Source organism: Heterocephalus glaber, unplaced genomic scaffold, assembly GCF_053883595.1.
Source record: "Heterocephalus glaber isolate CG9 unplaced genomic scaffold, H.glaber_assembly_v1.0 deba00001608, whole genome shotgun sequence".
Lineage (NCBI taxonomy): Eukaryota > Metazoa > Chordata > Mammalia > Rodentia > Bathyergidae > Heterocephalus > Heterocephalus glaber.
This window is the reverse complement of record NW_028258379.1, coordinates 38,072,263-38,078,380: the sequence shown is the minus strand read 5'-3', so window position 1 is coordinate 38,078,380 and position 6,118 is coordinate 38,072,263. Positions and strand designations below refer to the sequence as shown.

Genomic DNA, 6,118 nt, shown 5'->3' with positions numbered 1-6,118 from the left:
CCCAGAGCAAGCCACAGAAGGGCACCACACCTCCCACTTGTGGGGTGAGGACACCAAAGGTTCCTATCCCATAGGATGTAACTGAGGGGTGATGAAGGAATACACTTAAAGGGTGTGAAACAGTGCCTGGCCCGGTAGCAAGAGGGCTAGGTGGGTATCTTGCTGCCTGAGTGGTAGAGGCCCTTTCCTGCCCTGGGCCTCCCAACCTTGATCCTATTCTCCACTGGACCCAGAAGGAGAGAACAGCTTCCTGTGTGTACTCCTAAAAAGGCTCCCCCACTGGGCTGAGCCACGGCTGAAACCACTTCCTTTGTCTCACCAAAAAACTTCCCCATGACCCTTCCTTTGGGTTCCTGCCTGCCAAGGCCCTGAGTTCTCCAGCCTTGACCCCCTATTCTCATGTGGTTCCCTGAGCCCATTCCTGCAGCACAGTTGCTGACATTCACACTTCCAGGGCAGCTGCTTAGTCCAGTCCCACCTCCCAGTTGTGCCTTTTCTGGTATAAAGCAAGTAAAACTAGTTTTGAAATTGCTATAAAACTTAGAAGAAGAGACAGAGCAATTTATAAAGGTGGGTCTTTTGTAATTTCACCACCAAGCGACAGCTACTGGTAACAGGTTCCCAGTCTTTTCTGGAGCAGAGCTGCCTGATAGAAATGTAAAGCCAGCCACAGAGGGCGTTTTAAATTTTCTATGGCCATTTGTGTGTGTGTGTGTGTGTGTGTGTGTGTGTGTGTGTGTGTGTACATTTTTTCTTCTTTTTAAAATTTTTTATTGGTGCATGTGTGTAGTACATGATGCTCACACTCCTTGTCTGGAGATGGTACATAACGCATCTTGATTCCTTTTCTCATCCTCTTGCCCTCCGCTCCCTCCCCTCCCCATCTCCTGGTCTCCTTCCCCTTTGAGAAGAATCTATCTCCTACTCCCTATCATCTATCTTTTATTTTGCTATTCGTTTATACTTTGGGTTGCTCATCTGAGAGAAACCATGAGATATTTAAGCTGTGTGTCTGATTTATTTCACAATTATGGTCTCAAGGTGCATCCATTTTCCTAAAATGGCTATGTTTTAAAAAGTAAAACAACCAGGTGAATTCGTTTTAACAGTATATTTTACTTCATCTCATTGCATCCAAAGTATCATTGTCTCAAATGTAATCAATAAAAAACCCTGATGAGATCATTTATGGTCTCCTTTCATACTGCCTTTGAAGTCCAGTGGGTTGTTTATGTCCACAACACACCTCAGTTTCACCAACTACATCTCAAGCACTCAGCAGCCTCCAGGGGCTCAGAACACCTTGCTGGACAGCCTGGGTCTGGAGGCCAGGAGTTTGGCAATGGGTAATGGGCACGGCCTGCAGAGTTTGGGGCCCTGCTGGCCCACACTTGACGTTGAACCTTGCACTCCTGAAGCCCTTGGTTTCCCTGGCAGAGCTCCGCGTACCGAATGGGATCCACCCTCTTCCCCAGGAGGTCCATGTATTGTTCCTTGAAGAACAATTGGATGCCAAGGAAAAGACAGAGGGAAATAGTTCCATAGTGCCCCAGTATCATTGTGTCCTCCAGGCCCCCAAGAGTAGGAAATAGGGAGCCCCAGAACCCCCAAGCCATCCTCTTGAGAACTGCTGCTGCCCGCTTTCCACGCTTGCTTGAGTCTCCTTGATTTTTTCTCTGTGCAGAAGCTCCAACACGCCCGGCACTTCAGCTTGACACTCTGCCAACTCGGGCTGTGCACACTGGGCTCCCCATACCTCCCGAGCTGCGTGTCTCCCAAGATGAAAGACTGTAAAAGAAGATAAAAATAGTCCCAGAGAAAGGGACTGCTCAGCTGGCCCAGTTTGCAGAGTCCCTGTTTCATCTCAGATGTGAATAATTCATCCCTTCTAAACTACTGCTGTTAAGTTAGGGGCATCATTATTACATTTTCTTTGATGATGCCCTCTAAAAAAACTCATAAACACCCCGCACATTAGGAGGGAGCCTGCAGAGCATCATTTAAAGCCATTTGCAGCACCCATGATCCGTGTGATCCACTTGTCCCCAGGTTGACATATCAAAGCTGCCTTTGGTCTCCTCCCAGCCACAGACTAGGGGCTCCCACCTGGCTCCTTTTGAAGACTTTGCAGAGAGGTCCTGCAGGAGGGAAGAGCCCGGGGTGGGAGCCGCCTGTGCATGGGCTCCCTCGGGGGCCTCTTGTCTCAATTCCCTCCTGGAGGCAAGCACAAGTTAATCACTGAAAAGCGAGGCCAGCTCGATGTGCGTTCCCGGAGAAGCCAGAGGAAGTCTGGGACTCCTAATAAGGACGTGGACACTATCGATCACCACCTCTGTCCATCGGCCTCGTAGGGCACCCACTTGGCAACCAAGCACACTGAGGCTCACAGCAGGCTCCAAGTCAACTGTTCACCCTGTCCTGTGATCTCTCCAGAGACCCCGGCAGCCCCTGCGATCCCAGTGGAGTTGGAGCTTCAGGAGTGGTCCGCAAGGGTGTGACAGCGAGGGGGCAGCAAGGTCAGGATCACCCCGAAGCCAGCAGTTTCCTTCAAAGCCGGGCTCCTCTTCCCAGGCAGACCTCGGAGCCTCTAGTAGCAGACTCCGGGCAGGGCCCACAGGGCTCCTCTCGGTGGGCATCTGGCACAGGGCTCTGCAAACTTGCTCTCTCTTTCCATTTTTAAACCTGTGAGATCTTTAATTCCTGCAAATTCTCATTCAGAAGTCGGAAATCCAGAACAGTATTCAGGAGGTTGCCCTGCTTGCAGAAGGGGTTGGGAAGCCCTGCAGCAGCCCCCTTGGGCACCCTGAGCTCCTGGAAACCACTGCTTGGGGCAGCTGCAGGACTTAGCCAGATTGGTAAACTGAGGCCCTCAGAGGGCGCCCTGGGACTGGGGCACTGCTGTGTGCAGCTCTGTGCCCTCGCCTGCTCTCTGTGGCCCCGAAGCCCTCAGTCTCCCCTGGTCCCCCCAGCCTGGGTCTCTGGGAGTCGGCCCGGCCCCACTCTGAGCCCACATCTCGACCACCTTGCGCCCTCTGGTCCAGTGACTGCTGATGGAGTCCAGGTTTTCTGTTTCACTTTAGCAGGAAAACAGCCCCGAGCTTCAGTTCGGCTTCCCCTGTGGAAAATCCACCATGCCATTGGTGAGGGCAACCAGGGCCCTTTCGGTCTCTGGAGACCTCCCAGGACAGCAGGACCCCGATGAGGCTGCCGGACAGCAAAGCCGCAGGCATGGCCACTCCCCCCTGGGAGCCTGCTTGGTCTGGGGATGAGGACAGGAAGTGATTTTCCTCGCCACAAGCAAACCCACCACCCAAGATGAGCTCACCGCCCCCCCTTCCCGGAGGGCACAGAGCTTGAGTTCGTCCCCTTGTATCCCCAAATGCCCCAGAGCCCCTGTCCTGGCCATGCACCCCCACCCTCCCCTCTGAGTCCTGTCCTGAAGGGAGGGCCCAGTGCTCTTTGCCAGAGGTCCACGTATTACCTAGTGTTGGGTGTCATTTCTGATGTCCCGGTCTGCTGATGCGTCTGTCACTGGGTGAGCTGAGATTCCCAGGGTCGCATAATGGCCCCAGACGTTTCCCTTTCGCTGGCCTTGTACCGCCCTCCAGGAAGCCCCAGGTCCCAGGCGGGAGAGCCGAGGAGCAGCAGGAAGTGCTTGGCCAGCACTCCAAGGCCAGCACTTTGCTTCTGGGATTTCCAGTCCTCTCGGGACAGCCTTTAAATGCCTGTCCCGTTACCGAGTGACTGGCACCTGTCCATATAACCTCACCCCAGGCTGGGCCAAGGCCTGGGCACCTGGGCCTGGGCGACCCCAAGGGGCAGTTAGGACAGACTGGGTGCTGGGCTGAGGCTGCAGCCGAGATGGGCCAAACAGGAGGAAAGTTCACGGCGAACAGACTTACTCAGCATCCCAAATCCTCCCATCCCTGCCCCAGTGCCCAGAGGGGCCAGTGTGCTGGGATTCTGGGGACCCAGTGAGGCCCTGAGTCGCCTGGCCTGCTGGGAAAGGAGGAGAGAGTGAGGGAGGGTGATGGGAGGGAGAAGAGTGGATAGGAGAGGAAGGAGGGAGGAGCAGAGGAGGAAGAGGCCCAGAAGCCCCAGGTCAGTGTACAGTACACAGTACACAGGGCGGCGGGGCCAGTGGCGTCTCCGCACTGCCCCTCCCAGGGCCTGCCTCAGGGGCCCTCTCTGAGGTGCTCCCTCCCATGGGCAGGCCCACACCCTGCCCTCATCTGCACTTGCCACACCAGCCAGGGCCTCATTGGGCAAGGAGAGTCTCACGTTTCCTGGCCTCCTCTGGGTCCCGAATAGCACATAGCTCAGGACATGTTTGTTGAATGAGTCAGTGATGTAGTATGAGGTAGTCAAATGCTTTCACACCCAGGGCAGAATCGTTGGTCCTCTTCTGGGGCCATTCTGCCCGGAATGCTTCCATCGCTGTCCTCTGGCCCATCCTCTCCTCCCACCTTGAAGGAAACCCCAAAGCCAGTATGGGAGGCAGCAGGCCCTTGGCTTCTGGCCCCTTGCCAGCCCATAGCTCCTCACCAGGAGGAGCCGACCCCCAGCTCCACCAGCCCTACCTGCGCCCCTGGAATCCAGCCTCTCTGCCATCTTCTGGGGTCACACGAGGGGGTCTGCTTCGGAGCCACCCTCTGTCACCTCCAGCTGGAGCTGCCTGTCTCGCCTCCCGGCCGGAGCCCCTGGATCATTCAGGGGGCATCTCCCCAGATGTGACAGAGGATTTCCATCTGTCCATGAAAAATAGAAAGACCCCCCCCCCCCCCCTTCCAGGGATCCCTTCTCCCCTCAGTGGCACGAGGCACACCTTTGTCATGGAACTGCTCTGGGTGCTTTTATCTGCCAGAGCGGGCCATGCACCTGTCTTTCAGGGCGTGAGACTCCATGGCTTTCATCTGCCTGGGGCAGAGCTGGAGGGAGCAGCCTGCCCCTTCCTCCCCTGCATGCAGCCGTCTCTGCAGGAACTGCCCCGGGCGCCAGCAGAACCTGCGACCCCATCTTTGGCTCATCTCAGGGACAAAGCTGTGTCTTACGGTGGCCCCTTTCTTAGATGCCCTGGCTCACAGTGCCACCTCTGTGACCCCCGTCCAGCCTGGCGCCCAGGGGAGCAGTGAGACGCCCCAGAGAGCTTGGCAGTGGGCAGGGTCCCCGCCCCAGCAGGTCGCCCCAGCAGAGCCATCAGTGTCTAATCGAGGAGGCATCACGAAGGTGTTTACCTTTGAACCGTGAGGAGGGAAGTCTGTGGGACTTGGCTCTCAGGTCCCATCTTTGGTATTGAAGCAGACCCAGGGGCCTTCTGCCCACTCGACACATCGACCACAGTTAAAAAGGAGGGTAAATGAAGGCAGCCTCAGAGCACCGAGGACACTGTCCTGGCCACCGTCCTTGGCAGACCCCCAATGCCCAGCTGGGCCCCCTCAGTGGGAGCCCGCAGCCGCCCAGTGCCCCCCTACCCCGCCTCAGTTCCCATCTGCGATGCGGGAGCCCAGAGGAACCCTGGGTTGCACTCGGCAGTCTTCGTTCTCGGCTCAGCTTCCCAAGCCTGACACTGGTGAGCCTGCCTGGGAATCTGCATCCCCAGGGCCCCAGGGAACCCTCCATGAGACCCTGTGTGGGGACGTCTGCTCTTAGGCTTGGGGAGGAGGGCAGGATGCAAGGTGGCCTTGGGGTCCCTCTCCAAGCCCTGGGCCGCACTCTCTCACCAACGTCCCCAAGGAGCCCGAGGCTTCCGGGAGGCGGCTCATGCCCCGGGGGCCAGAAGTTGCTGAGGTGCCCTTGGGCCATCAGGGGGCAGAGGCACCCAGGCGAGGCCGCCTCCTGTGCTCCAGGGAGCAAGACAGACCGGCCCGCAGGGCAGGAGTCCGCGGAAGGGCAAGGCGGGGGCAGGGGCCGCAGGGTCCTCCTGCAGCCTGCTGGGTGGGCTGAGCAGGGCTGGGCTCCAGCCCCTGGAAAGCTGGAGAAGGCTCAGGCCAGGCTTCCATGCCCCATTGGGCTCGGGACAGAGGGCTTTCACACCAGCTGTGCCCACACCTTCCGATGTGCAGAGGTTTGAGCCCATGGCTCCCTATCCAGTCCTCATTCACCCCATTTTACAAGAGGG

At 57.2% G+C, this 6,118-nt stretch overlaps 1 long non-coding RNA gene across 1 annotated transcript; it reads right to left on the bottom strand.

Moving 5' to 3' along the window:
* Positions 1–1,096: 1,096 nt before the first annotated feature.
* On the bottom strand, positions 1,097–4,177 carry LOC147822837 (uncharacterized). Its single transcript, XR_015445156.1, has 2 exons — positions 3,482–4,177; positions 1,097–3,115 (listed from the first exon to the last, which is right to left on the bottom strand). It is a non-coding gene; the product is annotated as an uncharacterized LOC147822837 (long non-coding RNA).
* Between the last annotated feature and the right edge of the window lie 1,941 nt (positions 4,178–6,118).